The 18,527-nt window shown below is 45.9% G+C and overlaps 1 protein-coding gene across 4 annotated transcripts in view; it reads left to right on the top strand.

Moving 5' to 3' along the window:
- PRICKLE2 (prickle planar cell polarity protein 2) overlaps positions 1–18,527 on the top strand; it is a 322,185-nt gene that overhangs the window by 198,628 nt on the left and 105,030 nt on the right. The window contains exon 1 of one of the 4 annotated variants that reach the window (XM_019469824.2): positions 9,362–9,813. The exons of the other annotated variants lie outside the window; for them this stretch is intronic. The gene's annotated coding sequence lies outside the window, so the exon portion shown is untranslated. Of the gene's footprint in view, positions 1–9,361; positions 9,814–18,527 lie in introns of those variants that run through there. 4 annotated transcript variants of the gene reach the window in all.

Raw genomic sequence — 18,527 nt, 5'->3', positions numbered from 1 at the left:
GACAGAGGGTAGAGCCATTGCAAAGACCTGGAAACAGGCATGTGCCTGGTGTGTCTGAGGACCCCTGTCCATGTGCCAGCAAGGCAGAGAGTAGCAAGAGTAGTATCGGAGAAGCCGTGGGGGATCCGTCCCAAGGCGCATACTCTGAGAAGAGCAGCATTGATGAAGTTTAAGCAGAAGTGTGACGCGCTCTGTTCATTTTCAGAGAATCACTATGGTGGCAGCTTTGCGAATAGACCACAAAGGGTCCAGGTGGAGGGAAGAGCTGATGGTGGCTTGCGTCTCCATCCAGGAGGGAGATAGCCTGGTTTGGAGCGGGGGCTGGGTATTGGCGGTAGTGGGAAAGTGTTCGGTTCTGCATTTGAAGGTAGAGCCTGCAGGACTAGTCAAGGGTCGAGAAATACTCCGTGAAAGGGGTCAGAGAGTAAATATGTTAGGCTTTTGGGGCCACACAGTCCCTGTCGGAACTACTCCACACAGCTGTCGAAACCTGGATGTGGCCATAGACATGCATAAATAAATAAACATGCTTGTGTTCCAGTAAAACTGCGTTTACAAAAACACGAAGCAGAGCAGATTTGGCCAATGGGATGTGGCGTGCCAACTCCTGGATTCGATGTCAGGGGGAAGAGGAGGAAACAGGTGAAGGATGACTTGAAGGTGTTTGTTCTCATCCATTGGAGAAATGGAGCTGCCATTAACCATGATAGTGAATCTGGCAGGCAGAACAGGTCTGTAGAGGGTATGAAGAACTGATCTCTTGTTAAATTTGAGAAGTCTTTAGACATCCACATGTGAATACAGGGGGATTTGTAAGCCCTGAGTTCGAGAGGAGGCTGGTCTCGAATGGAATTGAAGACCCTAGAGCAGATCAAGGAAGTGCACGTAGATAGAGGACAGCAAGAGTCCGAGGGCTGAGCCCAGGGATATGCCAGTGTTCCGGTGTCAGGAAGAAGAGGAGGAACCAGCCAAAGAGACTCCGGAAGTACAGCCACAAGGTAGAAGGGAGGCCAGGAGAATGTGACATCATGGAAGCTAAGCTAAGAAAGTGCTTCAGAGAGGGTAAATCTGTCCTTTTCTTCCCCACTCACAGAATCATGTGGGTATGCAAATGAGCAGAGAAATGTTCTTACAGAAGAAATCCTGAATTCCCTCTGATTTCCAGATAGAATTATCGTCAGACTTTTTATTCATTCAGCAAATATTTAGAAGCTGTCAGGTCACCAGGCACAGTGCTAGATGCTTGGAACAGAACAACATGCCAAAAAAAAAGGGCACAATCCCTGCCCTCAGAGAGCGTGCAGTCTGGTTAGAGAGAGATGTTAATCAAGTAATCATGAACATTAACCAAGTATGGATCATAGTCGCTCGTGATGGATGCAGATCTCTCAAACAGGACAAGAGTTCTAAAGCAAAGGACTTACCTAAGAAAGCAATACTATGAGTTTTCTACAAAAGAATTGAACTAATCTGGAGGTCCAGGGAACCTTCTGTATTTTTCTTTGTTTTTAATAATAAGTGATTCCCAACACACCACATCCTGATTGAGGACACACCTGTTTGTTTTTTTTAATGTTTGTTTACTTTTGGGGGGGGCAGGGGCAGAGAGAGAGGGGAGGACAGAGGATCTGAAGTGGGCTGCAGGCTCTGAGCTGTCCGTGCAGAGCCCATTGTGGGGCTTGAACTCACGAACCGTGAAATCATGACCTGAGCCGAGATCAAGAATTGGATGTTTAACTGACCGTGCCACCCGGGTGCTTCAAGTTTGCTATTTTCTGAGGTAGAGAGTTTTTCAGCTTTTTTTGTGGGGTATCTTCCATTTTGCCAGCTCTCTCTCCCAAGAGAAGCCTGTAGAAGCTCTCGTGCTTACATTTAGGAAGTGCTGGAAAAACGAAGCATCCCTGTGTGGCTCTTGCTCGTTCTTCTGGTCCTTTCCAAGAGAAAATTCAGGTTGCTACTCAGCTGTTTAATGAACATGAGTACTTCCAAAAAGCTGCTGTAATAAGTACAGCTTTCTTTTTCTGAAACAAAAGCAATGTTTGCTACCACATCGTGTCAGTTTCACAATATTTTCACGGAAATGTGCAGTGCAAAGCATGTTTAAATCATTGATGCAGCTTTTAATCTTTCTGGGAGGAGGGAGCAAGATCTTTAGCAGTCTTTCATTTTGATTTTGCTCGCCTGTCCACATTTCTCCTTTTAATTAATGTAATTAAAAAAGGATAAGAGGCTGTGGTAGAATTTGGTGCATTAGGTTAGCGGGATCAAGAATAATTAAAATGTCTGAGATGAGGCAGATTCCTAACGTGGCGTAAAAGAGGAAAGGAAGGCCTTTCTTTTGGTTTTAGGGTGTGCCAGATTATTTTTCATGAGATTCAGAAATGCGTCCATGGTCTGAGAAACATTTATGATTGGGAATCTTTTTTTTTTTTTTTTTTAATTTTTTTTTTTAACGTTTATTTATTTTTGAGACAGAGAGAGACAGAGCATGAACGGGGGAGGGTCAGAGAGAGGGAGACACAGCATCTGAAACAGGCTCCAGGCTCTGAGCTGTCAGCACAGAGCCCGACGCGGGCTCGAACTCACGGACCGCGAGATCGTGACCTGAGCCGAAGTCGGCCGCTTAACCGACTGAGCCACCTATGATTGGGAATCTTAAATGGGCAATAAATAAGGGGTGCTGGGGTGGGTCGTTCCTTAAGTTTGTCACAAGCGATTGTATAGTTTATGTTGGCACCTCTCATTCTTGCCCCCTTGTCTGAAAACCAAGTGGGGAGTAACATTAATACTAACTGTATGCTAGATGCTCTTCAGAGTCCTTTATATACTTTAACTCATCTCATTTACCCAAACCCTTGGTAGATGGATGTCTCCATTTTACAGATGGAACACCTGAGGCTTAGAAAAGATGAGTGGCTGTTATTACTGCGTCATGCAGCGAGGAGGTTATAGAGGCACATTGGAATTTAGGTCTTTCTGTTGCAAGAGGCAGATTTTTTATTGTTAGTCCTAATTGGAAAAGTGGTTAGGAACTATCGAGGAGAATCTCTTTGGGGCATTTCTTTCTTAGGCAGGCAGCTCCACCTTTGTGGGTGCCTTGTTGATCTTTACCTGCCCTTGGTGGGCACTGCATGTATCTTTACCTGCATTATAGACGCCTCCCAAGTTTATTATCTGTGTGGTTATGTGGGCTGGCTGCTATTGCTTGAGAGTTCATACAAATCCTGAATGTGGTTTTTGTTGTTTCTTTTTGGAGCAAAACTGATGCATCTTTGATCTCTAGTATTCATTTAGAACTATCATCTTTTTTTTGGTATTAAATATCCCTTTATTTTAAGACATTATGGCTTTAGTATAGCGTGCTAATGGATTTACATGGCGAAAATAAAAATGGACAGCTGTGGTCCATGGTAACAGGGTTCCCCGTGATCTCTTCTTGCCTCTTCTTCCCGGGGCCTGTACTTCGCAGCCCCTCTGCAGCCGGTTGAGGTCATGTGACAAGTTCATCAATAGAAGTGGCATCATTTGCCTCCAGGCTAAAGCACCTACATGCACCCCCGGCTCTCTTTTCTCCTGTTGCTGTAACCTGGATATTAAAGGTGTTAAAGGGGCGCCTGGGTGGCTCGGTCGGTTGGGCGTCCGACTTCGGCTCAGGTCATGATCTCACAGTCCGTGAGTTCGAGCCCCGCGTCGGGCTCTGTGCTGACCGCTCGGAGCCTGGAGCCTGTTTCAGATTCTGTGTCTCCCTCTCTCTCTGCCCCTCCCCTGTTCATGTTCTGTCTCTCTCTGTCTCAAAAAAATAAATAAACGTTAAAAAAAAATAAAATAAAAATAAAGGTGTTGAAGCCACAGAAACACAAGGAGGAAGCAGACTAGATCCCTGAGTCACTGCTTGGAATGGAGGTACCTGGAGCTCGCCTGCACCTCCAGCTGACTTTGCATGAATGAGGACTCAATCTTTAATGTGACACCACTGAGATTACAACTGTGTGTTTACTGCATCCCAGTCCAGCCCCTGCTAATAAAAGACTTGTCAGCCTCCCCTCCCCCTCTCTAGAAAATTTACTAGATTTTGAAATTTGGGGATTTTTTGCAACTATATAAAAACTATACATATGTATATATATTTATCCCTCCCGAGATATATAAGGTTTTCAAGAATGTGCTTTATATAATATAAAGTGTGTGTGTAGGATATATTAGATACTATCCACGTAATTTTAAAATGAATTACGTATAGTTTATATTTTATAATTACGTGGGTAATATCTAATATATTCTACACACATACTTTTTTTTTAATAAAATAAACTAAACTGAACACATGACCTTTGTTAGATGCGTGGTTTGAAACACGGGTGATCTCCCTTACAGTAATGAGGATTTCACAGTAACAGGGCCAGGAGGTGCTTAATCTAAACCAGAGAGGACTGGTGCTCTTTCTTTTTTGAAAGTGCTTCTGAGACCAAGAAGCTTCCATTGCTCTGGGTGACCCATGCCAGTTCTTACCGTGTCAGTGGTCAAAAGTCTTCCTTGAGTCCAGATGAAATTTGTTTTTAGTTCATTTAAAGTTCCCGTTCTAGGGGGCGCCTGGGTGGCTCAGTCTGTTAAGCCTCTGACTTCGGCTCAGGTCATGGTCTTATGGTTCCTGGGTTCCAATCTCGCATCAGGCTCTGTGCTGACAGCTCGGAGCCTGGAGCCTGCTTCGAATTCTGTGTCTCCCTCTCTGTCTGCCCCTGCCCCGCTTGTGTTCAGTCTCTCTCTCTCCTTTCTCTCAAAAATGCACATTAAAAAAACTTTTTTTAAGTCCCCATTCCATCTTATTTTACCCCTCTAGCAGTGGAGACAGACGGTTGTCACCATGACTGTCATCCGCAGAGCCTTTCATCTAGGGGGCCACAGTCCTCACTGCCTCACAGTCCTCATGTACCCTTCTCTTCTAGAAGCCGCCCAGCAGTGATTCGCTCACCCTTCCCTGCAGTCCTCTAGCAAGATGTTGACAGTTGCTGGCCGGAATGCAAAGCCGATCTGGCTTCCCTTAATGTGGGGAGCGCCCTCTTGGTCAGCCCTCGCCAGCATACCTTTGGTGCTTTTCCCCTGTCTTGTGTCCTTGCAGACAAATCTTGAATTCTGCATTGATGCTAACACTGGTCTCTCATGTTTGTGTTCCACCTGCCTGCAATACCCTTTCCAGCAGCTCAAATTTGACCTTGACAATTAGAGTAGACTTTTCCTTTATGGCTTCTGGATTTTGTGTCATGCTGTGTAAGGCCTCCCCCCCGCCACCTGCCCCCAATATAAAAATGTTTTCCTGTTCCAAAAGAAAAAAAAAGATTTTTTTGACCTTCAACCTGACTCAAATCCTACTTTCCCTGACTTCTGATCATGTCAGCCGCAATTAATCTAGTCTTCTGTGCCTCTCTCCTTATATGCAGTATGCAGTTTCAGCCACTTTATGTAAATAGCTTAGTTTCTATCCAAACAGAAAGTTCTGAAGGTCAGCACTTGTGTCCTTGTCTCCACAAGAGTGTCCTAAATTTCACAGATCCCAGTAGATACTATACTGAATGTCTCATATGTATTGCCTGTTTTCCCTGCCACCCCCTACCAAGAGGTTTGCTGTTGTGAATGTGAAATTTCACTCTGTTTTTGTAAAAACCACTGTGAGTTTTGTCCCAGTTTGCCAGGTCTCTGACATTTCCAAGAAGTTGTGGTCTCACTTTGTCTAGTACCTAACAGTGTATTTTCTTTTATTTTTCATTTTTTTAGTTTATTTATTTTGGGAGAGAGGGGCAGAGCAAGAGCAAGGACAAGCCCAGGGAGGGTGAGAGAGAGAGAGAGAGAGAGAGAGAGAGAGAGAGAGAACCCCAAAGAGGCTCTGAGCTGTCACAATGCAGAGCCTGATGTGGGGGCTCGAGCTCAGCAACTGTGAGATCATGACCTGAGCCAAAACCAAGAGTCTGATGCCTAACTGACTACACGACCCAGGCACCCTACTAATAGTATATTTTCTAAAAATTCTGAGTAGCGGGGTGCCTGGGTGGCTCAGTCGGTTAAGCGGCCGACTTCGGCTCAGGTCATGATCTCGCGGTCTGTGAGTTCGAGCCCCGCGTCGGGCTCTGTGCTGACAGCTCGGAGCCTGGAGCCTGCTTCGGATTCTGTGTCTCCCTTTCTCTGCCCCTCCCCTGCTCATGCTCTGTCTCTCTCTGTCTTTAAAAAATAAATAAATGTTAAGAGAAAATTTAAAAAAATAAAAATAAAAATTCTGAGTAGAATGGTGTCCAGGATGAATATCACGGTCATGAAGAATTACTGATCTGTAGGCTTTATCATTTCAGCAATCTGTACAGGATGATGCATAGCTGTCCAGATTCCCCATCACTAAGCTGTGCTCACAGAGCACATGCTGTCACAAGGACTTCAGCATGCTTTTGCACCGTCCCCCTCCTGACTGCCTTTAGACCTTTGAGAACCCAGCACGTGCCCTCCCCTGACATGCATCACCCTTGCTCTAATTGCTTGCTTAATTGTCTTCCCCTCTCATTCCTAAGCTTTTTTAAAGGCAGGGTTCACGTCTGTCTTGGTCACCGTGATGTCCCTGAGGCCTCACACAGTGACTAATAGTAGGAGCTCATTTAATGAGTGAATGGGTACCTGAATGATGGATGAAGTGTCTTTGCTTGCCAGAAATATAGCTGTCTTGCCGTGTTGTGCAGCTTCAGAGGAGGAGGCCCCCAGTGCCTCTTGGTCATTTTTGCTGCTTTCTTCCCTAGTTTCATAGTGCTTGCAAATATTTGTGTTGTTTCACGTGGGAAGAGCATGTCAGCAGCTCACCCACGTTGGGTGAAACTTTGAGTTCTACCCTAGGAGTAGGGAGGATGTTGCAGTCTCCATCAACCCGGTTGCTCCCATATTTTGAACCTTGCCTGGTCAGGTAACTAATTAATGCCGAAGTTAACAGCAAAAACATCATTATGTCCCCTACCAAGAGCTCACGTTTACGGAATGTTGGCTGTGTGCTAGGCTCAGTGCTAAATGCTTCCTACTGAGGATTATTTGATTCTCTAAACAGCTCTGCAAAGGTAGGCACTATTACTCTCCCTCCTCTGTACCTGAAAACGTATGGCCCCTCATCCTGCAGTCAGCTAATATCAGAGCCAGGGCCCGTCCCCAGGCCATAGCTTCCCTCCCCCATGTTATTTTGTGAACTCTTGTAAAGTTGGAAGTCACGTGCCAGCCTGCCTCTTCATTGCTTTCCTGCCAGTCACTTGTGAACTGCTTCTCAGCATTCTCATTTGATAGTAAGTACATCAAAGAGTAGTGGGCTCGCCTTCAGATGAAGAAACTGGGACACGGGCATAGAAAGTTGAAGTGACTTCTCTATGGCCACACCAGGGTAGGATGCCTCATTGCCATTGGTGGCCCCCAGTTGTTGTATTTGCTGATCCTGAAGTATCCTGAAGGATACTGAGGTCTAGGGGAACCATCCGCTTCCCCACATGCCCTGAGCTCTGCACGATGGAGACCGAACGCAGAGTGTTGCTCATTGGTTTGTACTCTGTTTCTCTTAGTGAAAAGTTACAGCAGTCCCGTGATTTTCACCATGAAAGGTCTTCTCTGAACCGGAGAGAGGCATTCTGAAAGAAGTTATTAAGCATTATTAATACAATTACATATAACAAAAGACATAATTTAAACTTCCCCACATCTGACAAAGAAATTCATTTGAAGCTTCAGGAACTCCAGCTGGAAGGGCAGAGCTCATCAGAGTGGGTTCTTCAGTCCGGGGAGTATGGGCAAGGAACCGTGCTGGCTGCTTTGTCCTCGGGGACGCTTCTGTGCATGATGGACTACACCTGTCTCCTAGCTTCCCCAGTCCCCCCTATCCCCCTCACACACCACCTAAGGAACCCGCAGCACTCCCTTGATCTCAGGCACAGGGTCGGCATATTGGCTTGCCCTTGGCTCTCCCCTGGCCCAGCATACTGCCTAGGCAGCATTGAAAGAACAATTGATTTTAAACAGTAAAAGATGACCATGGAAATACTCCAAGGATAGAAACAATGACCATCCTAGTGGAAAGAAGGCCTTGGTGATTTTTTTTTTTTACTTCATCCAAAATGTCAGAAAGAACTATTATTTAGTGAGTGTGATATCATGTCAATCCTCACTCTGGTTGCATTCAATATTTTTACTTTATTGCCTCAGACTCTGAGCTAGGAGAGAGCAAATACTGTGTCTGTACTTAGTCCTCAGAACAGTGCATGGCACAGAGCAGGTGTTCAGAACATACTAAATGAAGGGTTGGTACACGTGAAGAAACTGAACACCCCCAAGAGTTAAGCTACTAGTCCAGGGTCCCATCACTTGCATAAATTAAAGCTGGGATTCAGACCCAGGACTTCCCAGCCCTGTTGAGTTCCTTCTTCATGATTCCTTGGATGGGCCCCTGTTGGTGCAGCAGATGGGGAGTTAGAGATCCAATTAGAGACCCAAAGGTCTGGTCGGAGATCCGGAAAATGTGAGTTCTAGCCTGTCCTTGCTGAAGTCCCATTGTGACTATGGAAAAAAACCCTTCTCTACTCAAAGCCTCAGTTTCAGAATCTGTAAAATGGAAGAATGGAAGCAGTGCTCTCTAAGGGTCTCGGGGTCCTCAAATGCCCCTGGGCTGATTTATGCTTTCTCGTCTCTTCTACTCAGGAGGAGCTAGGGTCAGGGGTTAAGGGAGGGAATGACTCATTCATCACCCAGGCACCTGAGGAAGGTAGTCTTGTGTTTTATTTCAGACGTGCACAAAAATTCAAGGAGGACCTAGTCTCCAGCCAGCAAACACCCAGAAATGAAAGTTAAAAAGAGAAAAGTAGAGGCATTTGAAGACTCGACACAGTTTTGGGGGAGGAAAAGACGAGCTAGGATTCCACTCCTGGGTTGGTGCATAATATAATCTGAAACAGGCGCTCAGGTTGATAACTGCCCAGATTTGATCCCCAGCACATAAGAGCACAGCCTTTAAAAAAGAAAAAAAAAAAAGGCGTGTATCTTTAAAGCCTCTCTTCTTACCGGTGTTATTTTTGTATTCCTTCAGAGGTTACAGAGCTAGGGCCTTTGCATCCCGAGAAGGCTTTCTTCCCTTCTCCCTGGCTCGGGGATTATTGATTTGGAAGGCGAGGCTAATTTACATGTAAATAAATCTCGGTGCTGGGCAGCGGGACGGGACGTCCAGATGCCGTGACTGACTTGCTGACGTCACGGCTTCATTAGCATGCGGAGGATGTGGGCACTGCAACAGCGACTTCTCCGGCACCACCAGCCTCTCCAGCGACAGTTATTATTATTAGTATTTTTTTTTTTTTTTTTTTGGCCGAGCTGCACATTTCCTGGTTCAGTGTCTTGGGCTCTGCGACCAGCTGACTAGTCGCCCTGAGTCTGGCTCGGGATCAGTTGGTGACGCTGAAGCTGGGGTCTGTGACTTCCTGCAGATTGAGAAGCTGGGTTCTCTGGAAGGCAGTCGGATCCAGAGGAAGGGTAGAAGTCACACTTTTTTTCCCCCCTCGCCTGGTGGGTGCCCAGCAGGGTCTCCATCCAGCAGTGCTGTTTTCCATGAGCAGCTCTGGCTGGAGCCTGCTTCTGCTGTCGGGAAGGGTCTAGATTTTGAGGAGGGTTTCCAGAAGAAGATGCTTTGGCTGCCTGCGGTCCTGCTTGCGTTCTTAGAAGCCAGACCCGGGGAGAAAGTGAACTGTGGCAACTGACAAGCTCAGAGGGTCTGGTTGAAGCTTCTCCCAAGACTGAGCATTTTATCCTCCCTGGAGATAGGTAAGAAATTTGTTCTGATTCACATATTAGACAACTGTGTATTTTCTAGGGAGGATGAGAAGGCTGGATGTAAATGCTTTGCATTAGGAGAGGTTATCACAGCTCCATTATCTTGGTCAAGTGACATTTTTAGTGGTCCTCTGGCACCTTTTACCTTTTCTATGCTGATTAGAAAGCTCAATTGCAAAGTGACATGTCACAGCTGTAGGGAGTCTTGAAGAAACGCTTCAGTCGTAGTGCTTTAGAAGCAGCCGTTCTGTAAAGGAAGTGCAGTTATCTTTGCAAAATAATAATAAAAGGGGAGAAGGTTTAAAAACCAAACACCTGGTAGTGTTCATCCCCAGTAGTCATTTCTGCTCAGGGTGTCAGAAACCATTACAGCCTCTGGGGAATGAGGAGTTAGCTGAGACTTCCAGGTGAAGAAATGGTGCTTGGTTAATTCGGGTTTAATTTTAGCCAGTGCTTTCATATTAGAGATGGTGACAGAGCTCCCAAATACGACTGCACAGCCGGGCTGAAACACATGACTCACTGTGTTCTCTCCATTGGGTTTTTAGAGGAGTGCTCATACTTAGTGCTCCCCACTCTTGGTTTCCCAAAAACCAATCATAGCATTACTAATCTGCCATGGAGGTCTTGCGATGAAATCCAGATCTTTAATCCCATTACTCATTGTTGTGTGGTCCTAGAATATGCTGGGGTCTGACGGGCCTTTTATGAACCATAAATAATCTGGGCTGGGCCAAATCACACCAGGGTAAGTGATCTGCACCAGATGCGATGCCATCCGCCGGTCCAAGCGTGGCTCTTGTATAATTTAGGCACATATATTATTTCCCCAGCAAGAGAGTTCTGCTTCCAGGCGGTGCATCCATGACCACAGTCAGGGGAGGGCCCCAGTGTGCCGTGAAAATGTCGGCATGGACTGCCGTGGACCAAAGCCTCAGCTTGCAAGGCTGCAATTTGCTTTGCTTGAACGTCTCTTCCCAGAGAGTGTTGTAAACCATCTCAGTGAGACTTAAACTAAATGAAGCAGCCTGGCCTCCTTGCTGGAGGCCGAATTGGCAACTCTGATCCTGCTCCCCAGAAGGTTTATTGGCTGCTGATGGCTTTCACAGATGGGTCAGGATGAGTGTCCTCATGGGCTCCAGAGTAAGTCACAACTTTGACAGAATTGCCATGTTTTGGAAATTTGGATTTGATGGCTCCTCGTGTGCTTGTAAAGGTTTTGCCTTTCCATCAAATGCTCCTTCCCCTCAGAAATTCTTTTTTTTTTTAATTAAAACATGTAGGCTCCCTTGGGCATTTTGGCCTATAAATAGTCATGGGGCCGCCAAAATTAATAAAATAGCATTGTTTGGAATGGCAGGTTTGTGAAGGTTCACCATACAGTGGAGGGGAATAAATAGAAATGGAGGAAGGAAGATACATTGATGGAAGCCTAAAGAATGAGAAAGGAGCTTAGGGGTTAGGCAGGACGGCATAATGTTGACCGAGGACTCAGACTCTGGATTCAGACAGCACCCAAGATACTTAGCGCTCTCTCTCTGAGGAGTGATTCCTGGCTGTATAACGGGGAGAGCGCTAGAACCTATAGGTGGTGTGGCAGGTATACGGATTTACTGAGATGACAGAAAAAGCACCCAGCACGGTGCTCGCCACATGGCAAATGTTCAGTAAACGTTAGCCATTACTGCCGCCACTGTTGCCTTTTTATCCTTATTATTATAAGCATCGTTGCTAAAAACAAAACGGTCCACTGGAAAGGCAATATGTTTCCACCCATTTGTCTGCAAAGGGGTGTTGCTAGCAGAAAAGGTGTCCTCTCGAGTTCCTGTAATGTCCACCTCCGTTCCCACTCAAGGAAACTTTCCACCCTACTGATGGTAATTGACAGAATAAGGGGTGCCATCCAGGGCTGCCGGATTTTGCGGAACTCAAAGTGGCCGGATGGTACAATGAAAATCATTTAGCACTAGCTGGTGCTCAGGCATGCTTAAAGAAGGTCTCCTGTTTGGGCAGCTGACAAGTCACATGCAGAAAGCTGTGGGATCCAAATTGGAATTGACGTATTTCTGGATTTCTGTGCGCGTTTCTCTTCAGTTCCAACTTTGCCTGTGAGAGGCGGTCCTCTTCTTTCTTCTTTTCAGTGCAGACACTTCGCTTTTTTTTTTTTTCCATCTTGAGAGGCCTTTGGCTATGGGCTTCAGCTGCTGGTTGGGTCCTCAGAAGTTCCAGGGCTGAATATATCTCACCATATGGGTGTCTCCAGTGTGGAGGTGTGCCGTGAGGGGAAAGGAATAGGCCATCCTGCCCTTGTCTGGTCTCCGCGGACACAATAGGTCTCTTCCAGACTTGTGAGTGTAGTCGCACAGTTTGACAGCTGTTTCTAGCCTCTCTTCTGAACATCTTTTAAATTTATGTTAAATGGAGCTCCAGTGTGGGGGTTTGAAAGACAAATGGAGAATGATTAAAGGAGCCAGAGGAATCTCAGGAGACTCAGAATTGGAAGCTGGTCACTCTTGGTTTCTTTTGTTTTTTTAGTCAAGTTGCATTTGCAGAGAGAATTCTATTTATGTCTTGATAACAGCCCATTTCCCTTACATCTCCTGATGGTGTGTGTGGTGTTGAGAGCATTGCCTGACCACTCTGAACTTTGGTTTCCTCGTGTAAAAATAGGAAATCAATTCTCCTGAGCTCACTGGCTGTGAAATGGTGGCTGTGGTGTCCTTGCCCAATTCTTGGTACCTACTAGGTGTTGGGACTTTATTTCTTGCTGGTACCAGTAACATTCATATTTCCCACTAAATCCAAACCTGGGAGCGGCAAGAGGTAGTAGCTTACGTGCTCATTTGATGGAGGAAACTGAAGGCCACAGAGGGAAAACACCTTACCTTAAACGACACAGCAGTGACAAATGTTGGTGCCTAGTATAATGCTGCTTCTACACACATCAGTTCCGAAGGGTCTGAGTTGGAGTGGAGCTTTTCAGCACCCCACTGCACTGCCAGGTGCGGATTAGCAGAAATGGCTGTCTTCAGAAGCCTGAAGACATGGTCTTCTCTCCCCTCGGTTGTTTTCGAACACACGCCAGCGACAATGTTCTGTCCCTCAGACGGAATTGTGGCTTTCGTTTGGCCGAGGACTTTTCTTTTGTGTCTGAAGGCCCTTCAAAAATCATTCCCTCTTCCCTCTCTCCCTGATGGTTTTATTTAAAACATCAGCCAGGTCCTGGTGACTGTGAACTGTCACAAACTAAGAAGCTTTGGGGCTAGGCCCTGGGAAAGCGTTTGCCTCACTCATGTTCATGACTGGCACTTGCCGCTTTGCTCTTGTCCCAACCTGTAAAGATTTTTAATGAAATGTTCATGTTTTTATAATTGTGTGTGCGTGTGTGTGTGTGTGTGTGTTTGAATGATGCAGGAGAGAAAATGTTGGATAAGATCACACTGAGTTTCCAACAAGGTAAGCCCTCACTGCGGACTTGGTCAGTTGAGTTTGGAGACTTGGTTTTCTTTTTTCTTGGGCCTGTTGTTTGAGCAGCTCTTTGTTCCGAGTCTGAAGCCTGGGGCTTGCTCATTTTGTTATTTCCCTGGGGACAAGGCAGAGGGAGAAAGAAGCAAGGAAAGGGGTGGGGGTGGGGGGGTGGCTAGAGGAAGGGTTAGGAGGAGGGGAGGAGGGAAGCAGCCAGAATGCAGAAGCAGCTGAGAGAATATCAGAGCGGTCTCCAATCCACCATAAAAGTGTAAAGCTGAAGGTTCCCCGTGGGTGAAGTTGCAACTCAAAGGCAGGAGCCTCTGTTCTCCTTCAGCTAGAAATTCCTCTCCCCATCTGTCCTATAGAATTCATAGTGCAGCCATTTTAAATCCTCAAGCCCTACTGGTGGCTAAGCACAGCATGTGTTTTCCACCAAAGCACCACGGACCATTCTGAAAAATGCATTATTTAAAAAGAGCACGTTTTCAGGTACAACATGAACCTGCCTTTCCATGGCGGGTATAGATGGTAAACTTCCAGCACATGTGTGGCTGTAAAGTCTGTCAAAATCAAGTTGGTTGAGACTTGATTGATTGAGACTTTTATGAGGAGATATGACCCTGGAGGGGGCACAGAATCCGGAAACATCACTAGTTGGAAGTGGGGGCCTCAAGGAAGTCAGGGCTGGCCTCGTGTGGGGAAATGTTACCAGAGTCGTGCTCGCTCAGAACAGCAGAGTGAACCCATAGGAGGAAAGAAAAATAGCGATTTCTGGTATCCCCCTTCTTGCTGGTCCTAGATTTGAGCTCCTGTATGTAAAGCATCCCGAGGCACCGGAGGGATTGCAGGCATCATTTACTCCTTGGAATATGGCACAGGGTTGGAGCCCAGCTTGGTACCTTTGACAGTATGGCACTCCCTGTGCCTCATGATGGATGTCTGACTTGAGTAGCCTCCATATCGCTCACTCCAGGAGCGTCCCTGGCCCCAGAGTGCCCACCCCTTCTGGGCTTCGTAAAATCAAACCTTACAAATGTGATCCGGCCCCATCCAGGGTTAAAAGTAACTAGGGCAGGAATTCTTAGCATTTCATTTCAACTGGGCAGGATGCCATTTTTCCAACTCTTTTCTTGGCATCCATTCATCACTTGTGAGTCCTCAGAGATGCTTGTTCAGGAAAGTTCCAGAACTCAGCTGAGAAACAACCATACTTTCTGTGGTCACAGGGTCAGATAGGTTTTCAGAGTAGCCGTTAGCATACGTGTAAGAATGTTTTGGGTGTCTGTGTATCTGTCTCTAGTCTGTGTGTTAGCGTTTATGTGAATATGTAGAAAAAGCAATAACTGTCATAGATAGAGCACCTACTGTGGACTAGCTGACATATAAGATGCTTTACATACCTTGCCTTATTAATTCTTGCAGCAATTATGCAGCTAGATATTATTAGCTCTGTTTCCTAGAAAAGAAACCAAGACTCCTAGAAGTTAAGTAACTTGCCCAAGGTTACACAGACAGTAAAGAGTAAAATTGGGATTCAAACCCAAGATAATCATCGTCCAAAGCCTAAGTAACGTCCATTATTTTGGGACCTGCTTACACTTCCTGCCATAATATACGCTGCACGTGTTTTTTCTTTGTCTTCTAGATCACTTCTGTGGATCCCTCATTTGATAAACATTTCATTATTTAGCTCTCAAATTAAAATCCTTTCAGTTAATCTTATGATAAGATGAGAAGCAACCATGAAGAGACTAAAACAGAACACCGTTTTGAATGTGGCTTTTAGAATAGAAGGGAGGTTGGTTGGAAAGTCAGTTAAGACATACTGAGATGAGGAGTAAAAGCTAAAGGCCAGTGGAAGCAGCCCTTTGTTGGACCAGAGGCAGCGTGGGAAATTCTGCTGTGCTGAAATTGTAGGCAAACATGGGCAAACCCAGTTGGAGTGTAGACAGGGGCCAACCTTGTTAGCTTTTGATCCCCAGTTGCAGGCACATCAGGTTCTAACTAGAATATATGTGTTTCCCTTTCTGAGCTTCCGTTCTTTCATCCCTAAAAGGGAGGTCCTGAATCAAATAATCTATAAGTTCTCTTCCAGCACTGACCTTGATGAGTGTGAACTTTCCGAACGAAACTCCACCTCGTCGGTGGAGGCATGTGATTTGCACCGTCGGTTGCTCTGGCACAGAGAACTTGAAGGTCAGGTTTTATATCAGGACCTGACCCTCTGGACTGTGGATATGTGCTGCAAGATGAGAAGCGGCGGCCCTCCAGAGAGTGACCTGGAGCTTCCTGGAGGCACATCTGACCTTTGGAGGCCTCACGCTAGTGAAGCGGGTCCGCATGATCCTGCCCTGTGTTGGGGCTGCTCATTCACTCCTAGAAGTCCTCCAGGGCTGTCACCTACGCAGGCATCCTGCAGAGTGCCAGACAGTGAGGTTGCTCCGGCTGAATGTGTATGCATCTTGGGGCGTTGCTAAAATTCAGACTCAGCATTGTTTTCCCTAAAGGATTTTCTTTTCATTTTAAATTTATTTATTTAATCAATTACCTACTTAATTACTTAATTAAACCTGCATGCGAGCATGTAGAATCCCCAGCAGGCTCTGTGTTGTCAGCGCAGAGCCCGACGCGGGGCTCGATCTCACAAACTGTGAGATCGTGACCTGAGCTGAAATCGAGAGTCAGATGTTTAACCAGCTGAGCCACCCAGGCGCTCCCAGAGTCAGGATTTTTAAATTGTTATCTTTTAATGTTCTTTGATTTTTGAGAGACAGAGACAGCATGAGCAGGGGTGGGGCAGAGAGAGAGAGAGAGAGAGAGGGAGACGGAGACACAGAATCCAAAGCAGGCTCCAGGCTCTGAGCTGTCAGCGCAGAGCCCGATGCGAGGCTCGAACTCACAAGCTGCCAGATCATGACCTGAGCTGAAGTCGGACGCTCAACCTACTGGCACCCCCCAGAGTCAGGATTTTTAACACGGTTCCTGGTGATGCCAATGGTGTGCCTTCTTAGCCATTTTTATAACAGAGTGTTCCACAGGAAAGAAAATTGACCCCAATTCAGAAATCGTGGGTTCTTTCTAAATTTGTTTTTAATGTTTGTTTTTGAGAGAGAGAAGGAGAGCATGAGTGGGGGAGGGGCACAGAGAGAGGGAGACACAAGAATCTGAAGCAGGCTCCAGGTGTTGAGCTGTCAGCACAGAGCCCGACGCGGGGCTCGAACCCATGAGCCATGAGATCATGACCTGAGCCGAAGTCAGACACTTGACCAACTGAGCCACACAGGCACCCCCAGAAATCCCAGGTTCTAATCCTAATTATATCATTCCTTATTTGAGTACACCTCAAAGAAATCACTTAGCTCCTGCAGAGATTCTCCTACAGAGTCATAAAAATAATTAATAACATTTCATGACTACTTATTGTGTGCCAAGCATTGTGCTCACAATTGTATGTGCTGTATCTTATTTAATACTCATGATAATACTCTGTTATCATCTGTATTCTACAGAAGCTAAGCACAGAGAGGTCACATAACTTGTCCAAGGTCCACGGCTAGTAGATGGTCAAGCTGGGATTTGCATTTATACCATCTGACTCTGGAACTTTGGCAACTTGTGGGGATGTGAAAGATATTGGAACTTACTTGTGTGTGCGCGTGTGTGTGTGTGTACACAAACATACCATAGAAACAAATACACTTAATGATTAAATATATTAAATGTGTTTATTAAATTTATTAGATGTATTTATTTCTCTGGTATGCCCATTTAAATAGTCAGGGCACCTGAAATTATAAGAAGTCAGTGAGGTGTTTTCCAGATGAGGTTGTATTTGTCTTAAGTAAAAAAAAATGTTCCAGTTTATATGAATTAAAGTCAAATGCTTTGTGAAGTTTTGAAAAGCATATGTGTTTGCACTGTTGTCTTGGGTAGTTCAACTAGCCCCCTCTTATTACCTAAGAGGGATATTCAGAGAAAGCAAGGTTCTGGTTTCCTGAGGTTTTGGTTTTTTGGAATTAAATCCAAGTTGGTGTTCAGTCTTATTTTAGGACAATATACCCAATCGCCTTTCTGCCTTAATAGGAAGAGCAGGGTTACCCATTTGAGGGTTCCTTGTGATTTAAGACATGGCAGGCGTGCAAACTATGATCCTGAACATGAATTCCAGGGAATTTGTTCTTCCAGTGGAAGTCATAAGAGATTGATTGTGAGCTTTCTCTGGCTATGATATCTGTCACCTCACTGGACACCAGGCTTTGATCTGGCAGGATAAGCAGACGTCTGCTTTCTTCCCTCACTCCTCCTTGTTATTCCCCCCAGAAGCTTCTATTTGATGGATAGAGGAAATCTTCTTCAGTGGGGAAAGTTATTTGAATGTGTTTTCATGTTTGAACTCCATTCTCAGAAGCATCCTGACCGTAGAATTCGTGTGGCAAATCCCTGGTACGTGTATCACCAGGCCCGGCTCCCTGTGCATTACAGACCCCACTGATGAAATACTTCGCTCTCCTTGTCACCCCCCAGCAAAACCTCAGAGTCTTTCTCAACACAGCACACCAGGCAGCCTGTGCCCATCCCTTGGAGTTGGCCCAAGAGATTTAACCTACCCTCAACGTCTACCCTTTTGGAAGTTTGTATTAGTTGAATTGTCCGTGAATTGAAGCTTTAACAGGGTTTTTTTTCTTGTTTCCCTGGGATACATGCATCCTGTTGTTCTGATTAATTTGGTGAGGCTTCTTCAGGTTCCTGTCACTTCCCATCACCCGCGGTGTGCGGTCTTTATCCAGCTTTCCGGCTGTGATGCTCCCGGGGGAAGACCCACTTAACAATGAACTGTTTTCCATAGATGTCCACTGGACAGTTGAGCCACTGGTTAGGTGGTCAGTGCATCTGGAATGGCTGCTTTTGGCCCAGCCACTGCCCGGCCCTGCGTTCCAGCCCTTCCCTGATAGCTTATCCGTCACGGTTCAGGAGTTCAATTACGGTTGAAGTCTACTCCTTGCATTTGAGTTTATCGTCTCAGAAGTCACCTGGAAAGCCTGTCTGGCCTCGATGCTTGCCACCAACTGGAACAGTGAGCCCCCACCCGCCCCTCATGCTTTCTGTGCTGCTTGGGCCCCTCTGAAACACCTGCCTCATTAGGAAGTGGTGTGAAAATGCAAAGCATTCACATATTCCTCTCCTGGTGAAGGAGCTCAGGTTCCTGCTCGAATGGCTTCTGAAAGGAGAATAGGTGG

Source organism: Panthera pardus, unplaced genomic scaffold (genome assembly GCF_024362965.1).
Source record: "Panthera pardus isolate Hobbes unplaced genomic scaffold, ASM2436296v1 HiC_scaffold_8, whole genome shotgun sequence".
NCBI lineage: Eukaryota > Metazoa > Chordata > Mammalia > Carnivora > Felidae > Panthera > Panthera pardus.
This window is presented reverse-complemented; position numbering and strand designations above follow the sequence as displayed.